This window comes from Triturus cristatus, chromosome 8, assembly GCF_964204655.1.
Source record: "Triturus cristatus chromosome 8, aTriCri1.1, whole genome shotgun sequence".
In the NCBI taxonomy this organism is placed as follows: domain Eukaryota; kingdom Metazoa; phylum Chordata; class Amphibia; order Caudata; family Salamandridae; genus Triturus; species Triturus cristatus.
Window position 1 is genome coordinate 949,814,325 of NC_140591.1, and position 24,050 is coordinate 949,838,374.

Consider the following 24,050-nt stretch of genomic DNA (forward strand, 5'->3'; position numbering starts at 1 on the left):
ATCTGCCGAACTACGAATTCCGATTTACTCACCTGTTATCAGGAGAGAACCCAGGGCTGCATCTTTTAGCCCAGCACTGACTCTGAAAAGTAATTCTAAGCGTACTTACCAGTAACTTGTATTTCCTTCCATAGGAATCCATTGTGTGGTTTTCACCAGAAAATTTTTTAAGTGTCCATTTTTGAAACGTACAAATATTCCTCTAAAATCAGCCAAACTACGAATTCCGATTTACTCACTTGTAATCAGGAGAGAACCCATTGCTGCATCTTTTTGCCCAGCACTGAACATGAAAGGTAATTCTAAGCATATTTACCAGTAACTTGTATTTCCTTCCATAGGAATCGATTGTGTTGTTTTCAGCAGAAAAATTTCTAAGTGTGTATTTTCAGAAACTAAAAATATTCCTCTAAAATCAGCCGAACTACGAATTCCGATTTACTCACCTGTTATCAGGAGAGAACGCAGTGCTGCATCTTTTAGCCCAACACTGACCCTGAAAAGTAATTTTAAGCGTACTTACCAGTAACTTGTATTTCCTTCCATAGGAATCCATTGTGTGGTTTTCAGCAGAAAAGTTTCTAAGTGTCTATTTTCACAAACAAAAAATATTCCTAAAAAATCGTCTGTATGACTTAAACACATTCTTTCAACTGTTTACAGGAGGTTGGCCAGTGCTGGATCCAGGATCCACCACTGAGTAAGAAAAAGTAAAGATAACACTACTTACCTGCTAAGTGAATTTTCTGCCATAGGATAACATTGGTGATTCTATGTGAAAACATTTCTAAGTGTCAACTTTTAAAATACAATAATATTCCTTAAAAATAACTACTGTAACCAAAACGCTTTTACTCAACTGTTTACAGGAGATGTCCAAGGACTGAATCTAGGATCCAGTCCTGTGGTTAGAAAAGTAATCCATAAAGTAACTAATTGCATTTAACTAGAAATTCACATTGAGCTCAATGTTGCTTTGTGTTTGAAATTGGGTTGGCCATTGCAACAACTGTAACTACTGTACTTAAAAGTATGTTGCCTATTTGCCAAGTATTTAAACTAAAGTAATTCATTCTGAGAAAGTATATTGTGTATTGTAATGTATAATGTAATTATAATGTAATTAAAAAAAAATATCTAAAAATAAATAGTTTAAAAAATGTAGTGAATCAGTATAAAAAAAATCAGTATAACAATTAATACATTAAAAATTGTCAGTTACAAAACCTTTGAAATTCACTGAAAAAAACATAGGTTTCAGGCCTGATATAGTTAGGAATTAGCATTTAAAAAACCTTTGAAATTCACTGAAAAAAACAAAGGTTTCAGGGGCGTTATAGTTAGGAATTGGCATTTAAAAAACCTTAGAAATTCACTGAAAAAAACATAGGTTTCAGGGGTGTTATAGTTAGCTGGACATTTCCCTCGTACAAAACCCTGGAAATTCCACTGTTATAGGTTAGTTCAGCTAACTATAACTCGCGCCCCCGCAATGCACTGCTGATGACGTCACATATTACATCACTCATGACATGGTCAGTGACATCACTCATGACATCACTGATGACATCTCAAATGACATCTCAAATGACGTCATCCAGTGACTGTGTGTTTCTGTAAAGTTTAAATATATTTTATATATTTAGAGTGAAAGGCCTGTGGAAGAATGAGTGGGTGTACAAGTGTGTGAATGGATGATTTTCTAGGTGCGTAAGTGACTCTATAAGTGAGTCATTAAATGTATCATACTGCGGACTAGTGACTAAACTGTGTGAATGTCTGTATGTATCTGTGTGCAGGTGTATAAGTGGCTGCATGGTTTTGTGAATAGCTATATGAGTGTCTATATGGGTTATTGATTGGTTGTCTGAGTATCTGTATGGGTGCCTGAGTGTTTGTGTGGGTAGGGTGTGTGTGACTCTATGCATAGATGTGTGAGTGGGTGATTCTATGGGTGCATGGTTTTAAGAGTGCATCTGTGATCAACTGTATGGTTGGGTGAGAGTATGTATGTGTGTGTTAGGGATTGAATGTATATCTCAGTGGTACATGTGTGATTAACAACATATGTGAAAGGCAGTAGATATGCGTGTAAGAGTATATAAGTGGGTATATGTGAGAGTGTGTGATTGTGAGGGTGGCTGTATGGATGAGTGTGTGCTTGTATCAATGATTGTATAAGAGCGTAAGAATGTGGTACTATTTTTATGAGTAAGTGAACTTGAGTGTGTTTAACTGTATAGGTGAGTAAATTGGAGTGTGTTTAATTACTTGCACGACTGACTAGGTGTGTCACTACCTCAATGGATGATTGGCGGTCTGTGAGTGTCTATATAGGTGTATAAATGCATATGATAGTCTTGTACAGAGTGACTGTAAGTATGAGTGACTGTACAGGTGAGTGAGTGGAGGTATATGTAGACCTAAGAGTTAATGAGTGGGTAAGTAGCTATTGGTATTGGAGTATCTATGGTTTTGAGAATGGACGTCTGAAATTTTGAGTTGGCGTATCAAAGGTTAAATTAGGGTGTGACAAGATGCAGTAATTTATCACATGGATTGTGTCATCAGTGATGTCATCCGTGATGTCATTTGAGATGTCATCAGTGATGTCATGAGTGATGTCACTGACCATGTCATGAGTGATGTAATATGTGACGTCATCAGCAGTGCATTGCGGGGGCGCGAGTTATAGTTAGCTGAACTAACTATAACAGGGGAATTTCTAGGGTTTTGTACAAGGGAAATGCCCAGCTAACTATAACACCCCTGAAACCTTTGGTTTTTTCAGTGAATATATATAGATATATATATATATATATATTTATTTTTTTCCCAATGTGGTTTTGGCCAGATCACTCAGCAGCGGGTGCGGGCGTTGGGCCAAACCAGTGGCCATAAATCAATTTTGATACAAAGGACGCCCTCACTCTGGAACTTTATGAGTTGTTTCAAATTTTATTAACAGAGCCCAGTCTGTCACACAACGCATTTCGGCCGAAACGGCCTTGCTCACGGTAGGTGGCACTACTTTTTGCAACTGTTTTATGTCATTTCCTGTGCATCATACAGTCCCATTTCTGGGATTTGTAGTTCAATATTAGTTCAAAAACAGAACACCTTGTGACAGTATCGTTTTGAAAACAGTAAACACATTAATATTACATTTCACAAATACCGGTGTTTTTTATGTAATTCTCTAGTGCCTAATCACAAATATGCATGATTGTCAAGATTTTAATAAGTTAAATTAATTAAGTATTTGTGGCGATGTCTATTTGTATATTACACCGCAATGTTTTTTCATTTCTTTAATGTATGGTACATTTTTTTGTGGAGTTCCCCATTCATCCATTGTGTGTAGTACACTGTCATATTTTCAGACAACAAGAGTTGGAGATTTGTCGGCGCCAGGAGTAAACCATCTGAAATGCAGCTTAATGACCTTTATAAAACTTACTAGATCAGATATTTTTACAGTGAGAATATTTTTCGAAATTGTAGTTTAAAAAAAGATTGTTTGCATAGATACTGTCTTACTGAATGCCTTTGATAAACCCTACATTTCTTAATTGATATTTTGGTAATTCTATTTTTCTCTGTTGTGCTTCTTATTCTCGTTCTCCCTATAGAATATATAGGAATAGTAGTGTATATTTTACTACTATCCTATGTGTTTTTAAAGGAGTACGTGATGTGTTACAGAAGCAGTGGGCGACCTCTAAGCACTACGACAAAACTTTTCTGAGTTCCACAGAATATATATTGTAAAAAAATAAAATTGTTGTTGTGATCCTTATTGTTCTTCTCCTGTGGAATACTATAAACTCACCCTGTACATTTCAATCCTGTGAGTTTATAGTTTTTCAAAGGGGTTGGACATCTATCTCTGCGATAAATTTACAATTCATACTACATTTATTTCTGTTGATAACTTAGTACCTCACACTTTGTAACACGGCTAATGTTTCATGAAATAGTAGTTGCTAAAAAAAATTGTATACATAGTGCCTCATATAATGTTTTGAAGAAGCATACATTTCTATGTAATATCACGTCATTTGTGTTTGTCTGTTTTTTACTGATTATTTTTGTTCTGACCTGAGATGATGTAGTGAGGGATTGATTGTTGGAGCACTTCTTTTCTACTTTATCTAAAAGTAACTGATGGCCTTTTATATTAACAAGAATATGGGGCAACACTTTTACATCTAACGGTGACAAAAAAAAGGGAGGGTGTGGCCACACTTAAGGGATATTTTATGAATAGCGTTTTTATTTGTCAGTTCTTTGATATATACAGCTTCAGTTTCCGAAGAAAGTATATTTGTAATTGCTTAATAAAAACTGTTTCAAACCTAGACTGAAATATTTGCTGCGCGACCAAAGCTCCCCGCCAGAAAAGTAAACACCACATTATAAGTAAATAGTGCTCCTGGGAAGTATACCACCTGCAAACTCAATAAAAAGAAGACCGCAACACACTCTGTTATTTTGCCGCCGTGATTTGTACACCCCACGCCAATTATATAAATGGCCCATAAAATATATCGAGATAATAGTGTTCCTACCCTCCCCGCTACTACTCCCCATACTCCATTAAAGTGCATCACAAAATGGTTCACAACAGTGAACCGTTCCCAGCCAATTATGAGCAAACTTGTACTCGAAACACTGTAGCCAATAAAATGTCCTTGGTGTTCCGCAGAGGGGAAGGGAATGGCTGCCAACACTTCTACTTTTAATGCTTCACAGCCAATGAACATTAAGCTTGGGAAGGTCCTGCTTGGAACACGTTACCCAATCAAATGTCACTGATGCTCCGTGGAGGAGGAGGAAATGCCTGGCAACAGTTCTACTTTCAATGGTTTACAGCCAATCAACATTAAGCTTGGAAGGTCCTGCTTGGAACACGTCAGCCAATCAGATGTCCCTGTTACTCCGCGGACAGGGAGGAGATGGCTGGCAACACTTCTACTTTCAATGGTTTGCAGCCAATGAACATTGAGCTCGTTGTTGGAACACCTCAGCCAATTAAACGCAAATTTTGTTCCAGACACAGGAACAGAACATGCCCTCCCACATAATATTAAATTTCATCTACGAAAGTGACTCTGTCCGTGATAAAAGTGAACACCGCATTATAACTAAACTTTACTGCGCATTATATCAAAGGAAAGCTGCAATACAGTGCATTGTTATTTTCCCTATATAATTTACACAACCTACTGAACATTGCCGCAATACCGCACATTCACACTACCTGTGATATTTCTCAAAAACTACTGAACGGATGTACACCATTTCAACAAAAGCGCACTTTTTGAACCACAACCTTTCTCCCTGCCAAATGTGGCGTAATTCTGTTCAGCAGTTTGACCTGTAGCCTTCTCTAAAGTTTCCTATGGAAAATGCATTGACAAAACGCATTTTGCGACTCCCCTTTTTTCTCAGCCCCCCTTGACCCATTACCTTACCCATACCAAACTTTTAAGATAGGAACTGATTGAAAAAGAGAAACTTTTTGAAACATTTCATAAAGATTCGTCAAACGACGCCAAAGTTATAAGCACATGGAGGGCTCCAGGTGATGGACCGCGCAACCCCCCTCCCAACATGAGTGAAGTTCCGGGGCTGTGGGGACCCCAGCAGGCCCCCGCAGACCCAACGAGCCCCCCTATTATTTTTTAAGAAATGCCCCCGGGACCTAGCTGTAACAATTCTCAACTGTGTCACGCATGCCCCGGGCCTCTCACACCCCGTAAGTCCACTTGTGTACATGGGTGTTGGCGTGTGTGGGCAAGGAGCCTGCTGCACTCCAACTCCCGTAAGGCAGTGGGGCCTGGCCAACACAAACATGGCAACCGGATGAAATCAACCCCTATATAAGCACCGCCTCTGCAATGGGAGGGTGCTTGACAATCTTCAAAGTTCCAGGTTGCGAGCGGACGCTTTCCTTCCCGCTCTGGCGGCAACACCAAAGCTACCCGACGCTTCCGCAATGCGCAGACGCTTTCTTTCCCGCTAGAGAGAGACGGGAAAACTCTGATTTGGCCAGACGCTTCCGCCGTGTGCAGACGCTTTCTTTCCCGCTGGAAAGGCGGGAGACATCTCTACGGTGCTCCGAGGGCAGACGCTTATCTTCCCGCCTCGGAGTATAGGATTCTATCCCGGTGCCCTCGAGGACCCTATGCGTGGAATACCTGCGGATGCCGTGCTGGACTACACTCGTCGTGCTCAGGTAACGTGTGCATGGTACGAGTTTATGTGTCAGCGCCCCAGGTACTAACGCGCTGCCGGGGTCGAGACTATACCTAAACCGTGAACACGCAGTAGCGTTCACACTACGCAACAGTGCTTACTCCTGTATTTCCTCCCTGGGAACTTTGTTTAATATTTAGAAGTATCATTCCCTGCTTGTCGTGACTTCGTGAAACAAGCAGTGGGGAATCCTTAGTTACACGCTGGCTGTGGTGGAAAACAGCCAGGCGGTATTGCTTCCTGGTTGTGCAGCTGCTGTCTTTGTCTACTGGTTTCCTGGGTCTTCTGGTAACTGGCGCCTCTGTGATGTTTAAAGGGATTGAGAAGCCAGTACCTTCAGGACATCAACCGCCAGGCTCAGTGTGAGTGGTCGAAGTGTTTTGTGAGTGCCTGAATCTAGAGGAGTGCCACGTATTGTTGTTATATGTTTCTCTATCTTTGTCATTCTGCAGTACGCCATTAGAAGGAGGGTGACAGAAGCCTAGACCAGTCCCAAGACGTCCGCACTACCTACAGTACTGCCTTATCTTTTATCCCCTTCCCTGTTCCCCAGGGTGCTGTTTTCCATAGGTGTGTACCATACACTGTGGGAATAGGGAGGCTTCTCTACCTGCTGTTGCCCCCGCTGGCTGCTGTGATAAGGTTAGTGGCTTGTTCTTCTCTCTTGCGCTGCTGACAACCTGACACTAGCCCACCCAGGGGCCTCATTAAAATATATAACGCGGGAACTCGTGACCCCAGCGCGAATTACACTGATTTTTTTTTTAAATGCTTTTTTGGGCCCTGCGGTCTTTCTGGGACCCCCTGAGCAGGCCTAGGGGGTCAGCGTGTTTCTACCCTGCCCCCTTCTCTGGTTTTCTACCTTTGCTTCTCTGTTTTCTAGCCACTCGCTTCTACCGAGCCACAAGATGGCTGCCAACACTTTCTGGTTTGGAGTGTTGGCAGCCCAGATATTTCAACTTTTATTTTTCTAATTTCTCAGCAACTACTGAACAGATTTACACCATTTAAAGAAAAGATCACTTTCTGACCCAGGCACTACCTTTGTGCCAAATTTGGGGTAATTCCGTTCAGAAGTTTTGGCTCTAGCCTTGCACAAAGTTTCCTATGGGAAATAGATTTTTTGACTCTTATTTTTAGAATTTCTCAAAAACTACTAAACGGATTTACACCATTTAAAAAAAGGTCACTTTCTGAACCAAGCTCTACCTTTCTGCCAAATTTGGGGTAATTCTGTTCAGCAGTTCGGGCTGTAGCTCATCACAAAATTTCCCATGGAAATTAACATAGGAAAAATAAGTTTTGGGACCCCCCTTTTTTCTCAGCCCCCGCTTGACAAATTACCCCCAAACTTTCAAGATAGGAGCTAACCTAACAAGTGCAACTTTTTGGAAAATTTTCGATTCGTCAAACGACGCCGAAGTTGTTAGCAAATCAAAAAATGCCTTTCCTATGGAAACTAGGTTGTAACTATGACTACCAACTGGCGACCGCCAGTAGGATATATATATATATATATATATATATATATATATATATATATATATATATATATATATATATATATATATATATATATTTATAGTTATAGTTGGGACCGTGTTTCCATAGGAAATCTGAAAATTCTATTTTGAATAACTTTGGCGCCGGTTGACGAATCCTTGTGAAATTTTCAAAATAGGTGGGGCGCTCCGCTCCGCTCCTACCCTGAAAGTCTTGGGGGGATTCGTCAAGCGGGGGCTCAGAAAAAAAAGGGGTCCCAAAACACGTTTTCCCCATGCATTTTTCCATAGGGACCTTTAGTCCAAGGTACAGCCCGAACAGCTGAACAGAATTACTTGAAATTTGGCAAAGAGGATGTCCTCAGGTCAGGGATGTGCCTTTTGGATATCTGGAGTCAATCTGTTCAGTAGTTCATGAGAAAATTGCAGTTAAAAGTACATACATATCTATAGGCGCGCACCGTGCGCGTACGGTAAGCATACCGTACGCGCACGATGCCGTGTGCGAGCGTAATTCTGATTGGTGGTTACATGACAGTAAACATTCCAGTCAGTCGAAATCAGGAAGTGTCGGCCGCCATTTTGTGTGTCTCACACTGAAAAACAAAGGTAAAGAACGTGAAAAGGGGGCAAGGTAGAGAGTTGCAGACCCCCTAGCCTTTGTCAGGGGGTCCAAAAAGGACCCAGAAGTGTGAAAAATAAATGCGTACCGTGCGCGTATGGTACGCGTACGGTACGCGTACGGCGGAAAAAAAAAAAATAAAAAAAAAATAACTAAAAATCAAAATCAAATGTTTAAATGTTGGTTGGCTCTAAAAAGAGCCGTTGTGTTTATTGAGTGTTTTTTTGGTACCTACAAGTAAGTACCGATGCAGAGTCTAAAGTTCAAGAGGAAGACTCTGTTCCCTTCATCATTGAAATGTACACCGTCTCCTCTATAAATGCCTTGCATGTTGTAACGCAAGTTGTTGTGGTATATAGAACCCATACCATAGTCTCTGAGGAAAGCAGAAACAGACTTATTGACGTGCTTTCTTGCTTTCTCAATCTGCGGACAAAATTGGTTGGACCAGTTCCACTTTTGCCTTTGGCATATATTAGAATATACAAAGGCAGTTTGTGGGAAAAGTGACATCAATTGCAAAAAGGTGTCCTTAACAAGCATTTTCAGACCTACCCCAGTTAAAGTGCCTAGGTCATTTCCACCACAGTGCACAATAATAAGGTTAGGCTGTGGGAGATGTAGAAAGGTTTTCACCAAAGGCATTAATTGGTGCCACTTTAACCCTCTCTGACCAATACATTTAATGTCTACATTTGGCCAAAGCAAGGTCTTTCACAATACCTCTTTTTTATGCAAACTTTTCACTCCAGAAGACATAGCTGTGACCTACAATCCACACTGTGAACATCTTTCAAGGAGATCTGGATGCACTCAGAAGGTGTCTTTCAGTAGAATGGCAATATGAAAAGAAAGATAGTTGTAAAATGGAGGCTAACATACTTTTTTTTTTTTTAAAAAGAACTGATTGGCTGATTCAAACCATTTTACAGTTAAAACTAGGCTGTATGTTTAGATTTTTACAAGCATGTTTTGTATTGGCTCAGAAAAATGTGTACCCACAGAACATTACTTTGGATTTGCTGTTAGGTTTGAAAAGTCAAGCACTCTTGCTCTTTGGATTAGAAACATTGTGTGCTGAACTTCTGACCTCTCTGCTCACACCAGTGTCCCATGAGTAGCAGGCAGAAGTCATGTTGGGGGAAGGGATCATTTGGAAAGGGTTGAAATTTGCAACCAATAGAAATTTGAAAAAATGTGGGAAACACTGTGATTTGGAGTTAACATGTATATGTGTGGAAAAAGAGAGGGAAACATTGCCATTAACTGGTTCTGGTGAGAGGAGAGAGGTGTACAGCTCAGAGATTCTGGCTCTGATAATCTGCTGTTTTAGTGCCACATTTCTTTCTGAACTAACTACTTTTAAAGGTAAGTTATGAATTTGAGAGGGAATGTATGTGGTGCATTTTGATATAAATAATAGAAATGTGATTGTTCTTTTAAAGTTGTTTTTCACATTTTGTGTTTTGGGAGATATTTAACTGTCTTGAACTTGTAAGATATTATTGAGAATGTCTTCACCCTAAGTTAAGGTGTACTGGTATCACCCAGGAATAATGTTTTCTGCCTAGAATCACACCAGGAGTCTGTGTGCACACAGGAATTGTTATCAGAGATTTAATTTGTGTTGCTCTTGCTCTGTTAGCCTTGCACTCGCAGGAAAGGGGCAGTTTGTTTTCTTGAACTGTGATGGTTAGCATTCAGCAGAAATCACTTTCTCACAAATGAGAGGCAAATGCAAACACATTTGAAAATAGCATGGTACATTTTCCTAGCACTTTAAAAGTTGTGTTTTACATTTTATGTTAAGGAAGATATTTAAGTGCCTTGAACATGTCAGATATTATGGAGTATGTCTTCACCATAAGTTAAGGTGTACTGGTATCACCCATGAATACTGTTTTCTGCCTACAATCACACTATGAGTCTGTGTGCACAGAGGAATTGTTGTCAGAGAATTGATTTGTGTTGGTCTGGTTCTGTAAGAATGGCATTCATAGGAAAGGTGCAGCTTGTTTTTTAGAACTGTGATGGTTTGTATTCAGCATAAAACAGCTGTTTGGCCATGTGCTATTTTCTGTTTATGAAAAATATAATGAAAATGTGTCAGACTGTTACAGTAATTATCACTTGCTCTACCACAGTAGTAAGTGTGCTTTGAAATTGCAAATCAAATTTTGTTTTCTGCCTAGAATCACACCATGAGTCTGTGCGCACACAGGAATTGTTCTCAGAGATTCAATTTGTGTTACTCTGGTTCTTTCAGAATTGCATTTGTAGGAAAGGGGCAGCTTGTTTTCTTGATCTGTGATGGCTACCATTGAGCCCAAATTAATATGTCACAAATGAGAGTGCAATGCAAACACATTTGACATCAACATGGTAGATTTTCCTTCTACTCCTGCAATGTGTCATGTAGTTTGTACATGTTCATAAGTCCAATTAACCCTTATCACACATGTAGTGTTACATATATGTCTCCAATATTTATGCAGTTGCGCAAGTGTCCATGCAGATCTCTTTTGCACCTGACAGTAGACAGTCTCCAGAAGCACAGTCTTAGCAGAGAGCAAACTGTTTCTCATGTACAGTCATGCTTACTATTCAGCGCTGTGTGGTGTTTCAGATAGCAGTGAGTAACGCTAATACATTGAACATCACCAAGGCTCATTTCCTTTGCTAGAGTGTTGTACGTCATTCAGGTTGCACATGTTCATGGTCTCAAAAAGCAGTTTGGGCATGTGCTCTTTTCTGTTTCTGAAAAAAATAATGAAAATGTGTCAGACTGTTAGAGTAATTATCACTTGCTCTACCACAGTAGTAAGTGTGCTTTCAAATTGCAAATTATATTTTGCTTTCTGCCTAGAATCACACCATGAGTCTGTGCGCACACAGGAATTGTTGTCCGAGATTTAATTCGTGGTACTCTGGTTCCTTTAGAATTACATTCGTAGGAAAGGGGAAGCTTTAATTCGTGTTGATTTTATTGTGTTTTTCACTTGTAGGAAAGGGGTAGATAGTATTATAAGATTTGAAAAGCACAAAAAAATTATAGTAATAAATTTAAATTGCATAAAGGTATTTTTTTTTTAGTTTCTTTCAGATATTGCTCACCAACAGTGAAATAAATTAAAGATGCCTATAAAATCAAGGAAGAGAAAAGAACAGGAAAAACATTTATATTTGAAGACAACTGGAGGACCCAAATTAGTTGAAGATCCTCATGTTGGAAAAAAGAAAAAGTCTTCTGGTAAGCAAACTAAGGATTTTTTAAAAAATATCTTCAAAAAAAGAACAAATTTGAAAAATGTCCCCACTGCAAATTGAGTTTCAAGTAGAAAACAACAGGACAAAAGTGAGAAATTACAAAATGCTAATGTACAATTAGAAGCAATAAAGATTGACTTAAAAAGCATTTAAAGACATTCGTAGAAAAATGTTTCAGAGAAGAGTGATGTCCAATTTGCTAAAGGATGTGAAAAAATATAAGAAGAAAGCGAACTTTTATAAGCGAAAAAAAGATATTGAATCAATTGTAGCTAAGGCTTTAGATTTAAAAAGAAAACTATTCATTTTAATTTTGAACAGGATCCGTACATTAGATAAAATGGTCAATGTAATGAAGTCTCAAAGCAAAACGAAAAGAGTAGTGAAAAGAAATAACTTTTGTAAAGTGTTTTTAGGAGAATGGATGCATAGTTCAAGTACTGAACCATTTTTTAATGAAGAGAGTTATCTTCAAAGTAATAGTTAGCTGCATGCAGTTGACACCAGTGGCCGAGCTTATGAAGTTAAAGATGGTTGTATAATGGAAAAGGAGAAAATGGTTCCAAGAAATGAGGAAGAAGTGTTAGCTGATGAGGTTATGGGGAGACGTCCTAAAGCCCCAGTGTACACTTGGAATTGTAGTAGTATTTGCACTGTACGACAGGAATCTATTGATAAATTACGTGAGTTTTTAAGAGAATATAGTAAAAAAAGTGTTAAACAGAAGATTAAGGTGCTTCAAAGACTAGATCCATGTAGAGTGAGAGAGAATACTGGTTTGCAAGGACATTCTCTGGCTTGTCTTTCTAGGAAAGTTTGCCAAAGTGTTTTTCACCATTTTAGGATGCTGGCAGTTCATCATACTGAAATGAGAAAGTTTGTGAGAAGATTGTATTTTGCTAAAAGTCCAGCACTAAAGTTAAATGAGTTGAATAGGGCTCTGTTCCGTGGATCTGTATCAGATGTAGAGAAGGTTACTGATGAAATTCAGTTTTGTTACTTTGGTACGGAACAAGAAAGTGCAGGTAATGACACAGTTATTGAAGAAAATGTGGAAGAGAATGTAGAACCCACTGTTAGTAAAAATTTTGAAGATCAAATGACAAAATTTACTATCATCTCTAATGAAAGACCAAATATTACTTGTATTTGTTGCCGGAGAAGCCATTATAAAAATCAAACAAGGTATGTTGATCTCTATAAAAAAAGTGAAATAGAAAATAATACTAAGTGGTTGGATTTTGCTACATATTTATTTCTGGAAAATTGTTTTGATTTGGGTGAATATCACCGTATTTGTAAATACTGTTATAACAAGTTAGAAGAAAATAAAATGCCAGCAAGAGCTGTACATAATAATTTAGAATTGGTTGAAATTCCTGCAGAACTTAGTGATTTAAATACGTATGAGTCTATACTCATTCAATGTGTCCATCCTTTTCAGACTATAGTTCGTATGGAGCCCAAAACAGGCAAATTACCTCCTTCGGATTTACAAAGAGGTTTAAAAGGCAGAGTTGTCTATTTGCCATTGGATTTGAAAAAAAATATGGAAACTATTGATGCAGATAGATTGGAAACTGAACCATTAGTTATTCTGGTTAATGGAGTACCAACAAAGAATAAGAAAATTTGGCAGGAGCTGGTAGATGTACGAAAAGTGCAAAGAGCAAATTTATATTTGAAAAGAAATAATAAATGGTATGAAACAATATATATGGATGAAGATGAAGAAGTTTTACTACCAGACTCAGGAATACCAGCTGGGCAAATTGAAAAAGTGGATAAGTCAAAAGAAGAAGAAATGTCTGAACATTTCTGCATACATCCTCTTCATTCAAAAGAAGTTATGGCAAACACTATTGATCTGTTTCAGATGAAAAAAGCACAAGGAAATCCTGTGAGTGTATGGGAGGAGAACTTGGAAGCTTGTTGTTTTCCCCAGCTGTTTCCTACAGGAAAAGGTGGACGATATGATGAACGTCCAGTACAGATTCCTGCTTCTGAGTATCGGACTACAAGATTATATGCAGAAGATCCCAGATTTCGTCAAAGTATTCCTTATTTGTTCATTCTTTTATTTGAAAGTGACTTGTCAGCACTATCTTATGCAGTAAATCACATTTTGAAAACTGGAGTACATCTACGTAATGTGATTGGAAAGGATTTTATGAACAAAGTGATACAGCGAGATGATCATTTGGAATCTCAATTGATTCATCTAATGGCTTGTCAGCGTGGGACAAATGAATACTGGTACCGACGCCATGGAGAATTGAAGTGTATGTTACGGAATTTAGGAACTCCTACATGGTTTCTCACCCTAAGCTGTGCTGAGTACGCTTGGGATGATCTTCTGGATTTTCTTCGAGAGGCAAATTCAAATATTGAAAACATCCAATACAAGACAGCAGGAGAATTGTGCTCATTGGATCCGGTTAATGTTTGCAGATATTTCAATCATAGATTTGAGGCTAGAGGAGATGTCCTTCATCTGCAATAAAAAAAATCCACCTCTTGGAGAAGTTGTGGATTTCTTTTGGAGTAAACAGTACCAAGCAAGAGGTGCTCCTCATATTCATATGCTGTTGTAGATCAAGGATGCCCCAAAATTTGGAACAGATTCTGATGATGCAGTTTTAAGTTTCATCGAAGAATATGCAACATGTGCTATACCTAAAAGCACAGAAGAGAAAAATTTAAAAGAGCAAGTTTTACGTTTCCAAAGTGATCGGTGTGGGAAATACTGTCGACGAAAGTACAAGAGTAAAGACAAATTCTACACAAAATGTCGATTTGGATTTCCACGACCTGTTCTTTCAAACGGAAGAGTCAACAGTTTTATGTCAGCTGTGCGACATAGTATTACAAGAAAATCACCTAAAAATACCTACAACCTAAGAAGAAAAGAAGAGTCAAAATATGTAAATGACTGCAACCCAGTCATTTTATCCACGTGGAATGCTAACATGGATATTCAGTATGTAGCTGACAATTCTATTGCTGTTGCTCGGTATGTCACATCTTACATCACTAAATCTGAGAAAACGGAATTGAAGGAAATGTGGGAAGAGATTTCTCACGAGAAGACTGTCAGTAAAAAGCTATACAGTTTCAGTTTAAAGATGTTATCGCATCGAGAAATTGGATCCTACGAATGCTCAGATAGGTTATCATCTGCAAGTCTGTACTCCAAATCCAGAAGAATAATTTGGGTAAGTTTAGGCCTTGCAGGAATGCGAAATTGGGTACTGAAATCTGTTGGAGAAATTGAATATTTGGCAGAGAATGACCCGGAAAGTACAGATATTTTGAAATCAAACATGTTGGACACATATTACCCAAAAAGAAGTCGTCATCTTGAGAACATGTGTCTCTATGAAGTGCTGCAGAACTATATTTTTACACGGAAAGCCACAGAAGACATCAACAATGGAAAATATAAAGTCATTGGTGAGGAAGGATGTTTGGTGAAGCAAACAAAAGGAAGTTTGATTAGTCACAGGAAGCTGAGTTGCGACACTCCCGACAAAAAGGAATTTTACTAGTTAGCACTTTTACAGCTGTTTAAACCATGGCGTTCAGAGGATGAATAACTTGGAGATTTTCACAGCTATGAAGATTCCTTTAATGCATGTAAAGATACGATTGAATGCAGTACTTTCACAAATTATGTGCAAATGTTAAATGAAGAAATTGAACAGGAAGCTACAATTGCAGCTGAAGTAGCTAGAGACAGTTCTCAAGACAGCCAAAGTTCTGGAACGCTCAGTCAAGATCCCTTAGGACAACCAATCGTAGAAAATGAAGCTGCAATAGCAATCACTGAAGTGGAAACAGCTATGAATCAAGCTCAGGAAGATTTAATAGACTTACCAAATTTGGAACAGCAACTGAATGAAGAACAAAAACAAATTTATGAAGAAGTCACAAAAAAAATTGATCATGAACTACTACATGAAAAGAAAGAGTGCTCATGTGCATCATTTGAACCAATCAGGATATATGTGAGTGGACAAGCTGGAACTGGGAAAAGTTTCTTAATTAAAGTCATCCGAAGCTCCCTAGAGCAAAAAACAGATTCAACTTTGTCTTGTGTTGTTACTGCTCCAACTGGGTTAGCAGCATATAACATAAAAGGAATTACCTTACATCGCTTGCTAATGTTACCAGTGGAGCATGAGAACAAAATAGAATATCACAAGCTAACAGGAAAAGCATGCTTCGAAGTTTCAAGAGTGTTGAAGAAGATGCAAGTTCTCATTATTGATGAGGTAAGCATGGTATCAAACTTAATGCTTGCCTTTGTGCATTTAAGAATGCAGCAAATTCTAAAGAGAGACTATGACGTGTTATTTGGAGGAAAACATGTTATAGTTTTTGGGGATCTTCTGCAGCTCACTCCAGTTAAAGGACAACCAGTGTTTAATACTGTGACACATGAAGACACAAAGAAGTCATTAGGAAGTATTGGTAATGCGAATATTTGGTCATTCTTTGAGTACAAAGAACTCACTACCAATATGAGGCAAGCAAACGATGAAGATTGCGCAAGTATTCTGAAAGATATCAGAATTGGACTACTCACAGAAGTTGGCAGAGAAGCATTACAGAGTCGGTTGCTACATAATTTATTTCCAAATGAAGAAATAGTTGCAGAGAAAATATACCAGAACATTGCAGAAAAAAATACTGTAATCTGCTTAATGCCAACACTACGTGAATGCTCGATATTCAATGAGGAACTTTTGAAATTGGAAAAGGAAGAGATTAAGAAAATGGAAGCAGTGGACAAAATTCAGCATGAAGGAATTACTATTACATTAACAGGAAAATTGAAAAATAAATTGGATTCTCTAGAGAAGAACATTTCGAAAACAGCTGGATTAGAAAAAAATCTTTATGTTTGTATGAACTGTCGAGTATTTTTAAGAAGAAATTTGGATGTAGAAAAAGGTTTAGTGAATGGAGCTATGGGTAAAGTAGTGGGTTTTGTGAAATACCAGAAAAAAGATGGAATTGAATTTTTAAAAATAAAATTTGATCAGATTGAAGAGGTTAAAGACATTTGTCGTTGTTCAGTTCGTTTCCTGCTTGTGAAAGACTTATATGTATGTAGGAAGCAGTTTCCGTTTTCTCTAGCATATGCTGTAACTATTCAAAAATCTCAAGGATTAACTGTGGATAGTGCTTTTGTAAACATTGGTTCTACTGTGTTCAAAGAAGGTATGGCATATGTTGCTTTGTCACGAGTGAAAACATTATCTGGTCTATTCATGATAGACTTTGATGACTCAAAAGTTAGTGCTTATGCAAATTGTGTAAAGGAGTATAATAGATTAAGAAGAACCTATGCTCCTCATTTAGGTCAGTATCCTGTGTTTGAAAAACGTGTTGTTTGTCGGAAAAGGAGAATTGAGAATATCTGTAATGAGGATGTACAGAAGAGAAAACAAAAGGAAAGTGATGTGATTGCAAGCAAAAAGAAAAAGGACAATGTTGAAGAGGTTGTTGGTTGTCATTTTGAAAATAGCTCTGGTGTCAACTGCTACGCTAATGTAGTGCTGAATGTTGTATTTTATCTTGAAAGTTTGCAAGAGCAGATAATACTAAATCATGAAAAAAGATTTTGTTCTCTGCTGAGTTTTCTTTTTGAGAAGCTGAGTAATGATAAAACTAAAATAGAAAGTGCTTCTGATGTTAGAAAACTTTTAGATGTATGTTCAGGAAGTACTCAGTTTACTCAAAATGTCCAGCAAGATGCACAGGAATTCTTGATGTATATCCTTATGGTACTGGAAGAAGAAGGGGTAGAAATAGAAAATATGTTTGGTCTCTCTTATAAATGGGAACATAGTTGTGAAAACTGTTTCAACACATACAGCTCTAATGTTGATTCAGAAAGGTTCATATATTTAACATTACCAGAGAGTCAATCAGTCACTTTTAGTAAATTAGTTAAAGATGCCAATCACAGCATGGAATGTTCTAAATGTAAATCCGACATGTTTTCATCATTATTTTTAAAGAAATATGGACAGTATGTAATTTTAATGATTAAACGTTGTAGAGCGGATGGTTCAAAATTGGACACTTTAATAAAGAAGTTTGTAGGAAATCAATTATCAATATCAGGAAAGACTTTTGTTGCAGTTGCAATAATTTTCCATGATGGACCTTCTATAACTTCTTGTTATTACACAGTTTATCTAAAATGTGAAAAAGGCTGGACACTGTGTAATGATTCTCAATTGATTTTCAAGCAACGTTTGCCTGCTGAATTACCAAATTCCTATTTAATTTTTCTAAAACCAAAATTTTAGATACAAATTGCAACATCTGAACAAATCATTTTTGCGATTTTATTGGATTACCATTGGATATTTCATCAAAAAAGAATTTAAAAATTACCATTTGGCCTCATGGAAAGGTAAAAATTTCTCTTGTGGACTTCTTTGACAGATATTATTTTGGTGTATGTGCTTAAGCAACAAGATTTACAGACGATATTTATTGAAAATAGTTATTGTTTTTAGATGATGTTTTTCTTAAATATGTTACTTTTCTATAAAGGTATGTTTTACTGAGAAGAGATTCAGGGCTTTTTTTAAACAATCTTTCAGATTGTTAATTTTTTTGCCCGCTGTTAAGTGATGAATGCATTTGGTTTCACGATTTACAGTGAAATTCAATATATTCGGAAAACAGCAAAAAAAGGGCAAAATATTGTTTTTTTAAATAAGAAAATATGTGTACTGTATTGTAAAATGTATTGTTGAATATTAATACTTTTTTTCTTTTTTTACAGATTGAGAAAGAAAATTTAGAATTTAGAAAAATTAATACTTTTTTCTAGCAATTAAAAAAAAACAAGTTATTGATAATTAAGTTATTTTGTTGGTCAGGTAAGTTTCAAATATCTGTATTTATCACACATTTACTTTTGTACTCCCTTGTTTTCACTTCTCCTCACTCTGCTTTTCTCATTTCCATTGTGGTCCCTCAAGTACATTGAAGGCTGAAATAAATATATATATATATATTTAAAAAAGGTGCGCGTACCGTACGCGCACTGTAACATTTTTTTTTTTAAAAAAAGTGATAAAATAAATTTAAAAAAATTGTGAGGTAGGGTGGCTCTTAAAAGAGCCCTTGTGTTATTACAGGGACAAAGGAAAGAAAGAATGGGAATATTGAAAGGTACCGCACTTGTGCTGCTCAATATTATTGTCTATTAGAGGAATACTAGACTCCCCCATAGCAATAAGAGAGTAACAAGTGTTGCACCTTATATGTACTCTCTGAAACCGAGGGTAGATGTCCAGAGGAATAGAAGAGGGTGATGCTCCCACCGCAGAGGAAGTGCTCGGCTGAGCTGCCGAAGATGTACTCGGCTGAGCTTCTGCGGATGTGCTCGGGTGACTTACTGGAGGGTTTGCTTCAGTATGTCGAGCAAAAGTCCTGGGATGTACATCCCTAATGTGTCTAAACATAGAGAAATTTCCAAAAGAATACTTCTTCCTTGGGTTACCTCTAGATAAGACACGCTCACAAAGTGAGCAGGTGACTAATCGAGCATTGACTTTTTTCTGCCCCTCTGGAAATGTGAAATATTCCCAGACAAAAGAATTCTTCTGTTTCCTCCTTCTCTGTCTAATAATGTTGTCCTGCTCACTCCCAGAAGAGGACTGCTGCTCTGCCATTGTATCCCAAAGACAATTCAGCTCCTTCTCCTAGGGAATCACAAGCAGTAATGAGGGGAATGGGTGTGGTGTTGGAAGTTTCTTGAAATGAAACAATACTGAATTCACAAGTTGTGGCTAGGTTGTAAGTTGCGCAAAATCAAAATAGAGTATACCACAAATCGATAGCCATAGACAGAATGCTCAAGGGAACAAGGGGAAGCAACCACACAGAGTCCCCAGATCTTCAATTAAACAAATTAATTGACGATAAACATGTAAGAAAAAGGTTTGTTCCCGAGCATAAACAAAGTCAAACAGTCCAGTGTAGTTTGACAATCGACAAAAATCTAGTCCAATCCCTTTGTGTGAGGATTTATCTTTTCTTTATTTTCTCAGTTGTCCTGATCACATATTCCACAGCATCAAGCCAGAACTGCATGCGGCCAACACGTGTTTCGTCTTGGGGTAATAACACCCCCACGACTTCCTCAGGGCTACAAACAAAATAAAAAAGCCTTTTTCAAATTATAAAAGAATAGTAACACATCGATATAGTTGCATTTAGGTGATAGAGCAAAAGAACGACCTTAAAAAACCCAAAGACTCCTCAGTGAGTGTTCACTAAAAAGTGCTGTAAAATAAGTTGAGAAAGTGCCATCACATGGAGATTGTGGAAAGAAATAGAAAATCAAATATTAAATCTAAATATGAAGGGAACCAGAAAAGAGGAGCAGAAAAAGAACACCCTAATATAGAGTAAATGGGGTAGAGAAGATCTCACCCTAAGTGTGTACGAAGATATAGATATTGAGTATGATATAGCATAAGAAAAAATGATCCTGAACTGTACCGTGAGAGAGTGAAATACAAATAACTCGTTGGAAGAAGAGACAGTAACCTCCAATTCCGCATAGGGACACCGTGAATAAAACCCAATACGCATATAGGTAATATATATAGAGCACTCACCCTAGTAAGTATAATGGTCAGTCACAAAAGACGAGTACGATGCAAGAGTCAAACAGCAAAGAAATATTGCTAGTGCGTATCCGGAACCTAAACGGTAAAATATGCGCATTACATATCCAAGCAGGGACAGAATTCAACCTGCAAATCAGGGAATATTCTCAACATCTCAAACGGTATCTAAATCAAAATGAACATATAAAAAACGATGATAGTTCTTTTTTAAAAGAGGTCCAAAGGATACGTATGGGCAACAAAGGGAACGAGCAGAGATCGAGACAGGAGACAAGAGAAAAACAAGGAGGGGGAAAAGGGGTGGTAGAAGAGGAAAGGGAAAGAGAGAGAGTTCAGACCAGATCTTGGAACAAGAACAAACAGTAGACAGAGAACAGATTAGGAATGTACAGGTCATAAATCAATCAAGCAAATCCTTATCTGGGGATTTCATTTCAGCACTAAAAAGGGGGATGAATTTCTGTACTACCTCTTACTATGATGTCACTGATTCCAGAATTGATGTGTTTAAGTTTGTGAGACAATTGAAATTAAAAAAATTATTTGAACAAAATCCTAGGCCTAATCTGTCCAGGAGATGTGATGACACTATTGGGGATGTTTCTATTCAAGATGTTTTGAATGTTACTACACTTTTATCTTTGAATGAGGAGGCTGACTCACCGGTGGATATTTGTGATGTTGCATCCGATCTAGATCATTTGACCAATGTGAGTATAGATAGTGGTCTTAGAAACAAATCTCGCTGGACTCCCCAACTAGCCAGCGGTAACAATATCGATCTTTTCCACAAACAACTCAACCTAGAACTGGATAAATTAGATAAACGATTGATCACTACCAAATACACAGCTAAACGACATAACCTGACTCATAATGAAAGAAAAGCACTTGAGAATTTATCTAATGATACAGACATTATAGTGAGAGAAGCCGATAAGGGGGGAAATGTGGTCATAATGGATAGATCAAAATATGATTCGGAGATTCTGTCACAACTTACCAATGACATCTGGTATAAAAAAATTGATAATAATCCTATGTTTGAAATCACTAAGCTGTTCAACCTTAAATTATGTAAATGGCAAGAATGTGGCCTACTATCCCCAGAAGAAATTCTCTTTATTAAAACAGACAAACCCAGATACCCTTGCATGTATTCTCTCCCGAAGATCCACAAAAAATTGAGCGACCCACCAGGCAGACCAATTATTTCGGGGATCGGTGGACCTAGCGAAAGAATGGCGGAATTCGTTGACACCTTTTTACAAGGACATGTACGTAATCTTCCCTCATATATCAGGGATACGAAACATGTGTTGAACATCTTTAATGACCTTACATGGGATCAGGAAATGAGATTTGTGACAATGGACTTTGTCTCACTATACACCAATATCTCTCATGATCATGGTATACAGGCTCTGAGACATTTTCTATACAAACGCCCAATTGAACTGCTGGAACACTCTGAGATGCTAATTGAAATGTCCTCTCTAATTCTAAAGAACAACGCTTTTTTGTTCAATGAAATATGGTACCTGCAGACCTGTGGCGTGGCGATGGGTTCCGGGTTTGCTCCGTCTCTAGCCTGCCTATTCATGGGCTGGTTTGAGGCGGAGCATGTCTGGGGCCCTCAGGGTGCGAAATGGCATGATTATATCCTATATTTCGGAAGATATATAGATGATTGTATAATGATTTGGACGGGTAATAGTGAGGATCTTGAGGAGTTCTTTCAACATATGAACTCAAACACTTATAACATGACATTCACGATGACATCAGATTCGTCAGGTATTATCTTCCTTGATCTTATTCTTTTTCACCAAGAAGGGAAAATACACAGTAAAACGCATCGTAAAACTACAGCATGTAACTCCCTTCTTCATGCTGATAGTGCCCATCCCAAGAGCCAGATTAATGCCATACCTTTTGGTGAAATGGTTAGAGCCCGTAGAAATTGTAGCATAGATGAGGATTACCTAGCACAAATAAACAACATCGAACGCAGATTTTATGCCAGAGGATATTCAGAACAGATCATTGGTAAAGCAAAAAAGAGAGCCTTACGACTTAACAGAGCTGAAACTCTCAAAAATACATCAGGAAAAGATAGGAAAAACACCAAATCTTTGGTCAGACTTGTGACCAACTATCACCCATGGTCACATAAAGTTTATACCATTCTTAAAAATAACTGGCCACTACTTGGATCAGATAAATCACTACAACAATATATTTCGACATCTCCCAGTATAACCTATAGGAGAGGTAAAACAATCCAGAGTATTATCAGCCCGAGTTACCCCAAACAAACTCAAACTAGGAGCACATGGCTTGATTCACTTAATTTGGGTTCCTACGCGTGTGGGAATTGTAGTATATGTAGGCTTGCCAAGAGAGGAATAAAAGAATTTGCCTACAATGGATCACGTAATTTTCAGATCCGTGATCACATTGACTGCCTAACAAAATATGTTGTCTATGCGATCCAATGTAAGTGGAATATGATATACGTAGGGAGCACCATACGTCCTCTAAAGGAACGCATGACAGAACATTTTCGAGCTTTAAAAAATCTTGACATCAGATACCCCATAGGCAGTCATGCATCTACATGTCCAAAACAAACTGCTTCTTTGGGATTCCAGTTCCATGGTATTGAAATTGTTAAAAAAAACTCTAGGGGTGGTGACAGGGAACTGAGGCTTAGGCAGTGCGAGGCACGATGGATCTCGAAATTACATGCGGTTGAACTCGGAATAAATGTGGACCACGAATTACATTATTTCCTACCTACATGATTAGGGTCCAACTTTTGATCTGTTTGACGTCAAGCTTATCATGTTATTTTGTCACCTAACCTGATTCCCTTTAACCGCTTCTATTCTGTATTCATGATTGAAAGATATTTGAAACACCAATGCCTATGCTACTGAGATTGTTTTTATGATGATCCTTTTAGATTGCAATAATATTCTTTAAATGTATGGGCCTTGTTATAAGAGCATTGATGCTATCGTATGAACTAATGGATTATATTTGCCATGTTGATCATTGATGTGCTGATTCCTGATTACCTTAGAGGATGTATATGATATCGGGTTACATTTTGTTATGATCTATGCTACTCTAAACTATGGTGTTCTTCATATGCTGTCACAACATCTGACATTCATTATGGTGATCTTACTGGGACGTTTGGTCTGATCACTTCAATATATGCCTTTATATCATACTGACTCTCCTTTTCCCTATTACTCTCCCCCTACGGGTGTTTCCTAATAATATTTGATTTTCCATGAATCTCTCTGAACTTAATGATCTATACCCAGACTCAATCCTAGGAAGAGATGTAGTCTTTTAGATATCTTTACAGGGCTTCGAGTTGATATATAACGTACTATTGATGTAGGGCGTGTTTGATGATTACTGATTATACTGTTACTCTTATCGGTACATCCCCCCTGTCCCTACACTCGTAACTTGAAACGATATTAATGATAGGTATATGAGGCCGGCAATCCGGCCTTAACCTATATGATACCTAGTATTGGAAGATATTTATTTTGCAACTAATAATTAGCTATTGTAACCTTAGGTACCTGTGACTATTTTATTTATGGCGACGCCTAGATCATAATTTTCCTCAAATATGGGGTTCTTGTACAGGACTCTTCGTGGTGATAATTGGATAGACTCTTACTTGGTTACTAATTTTACAACCGT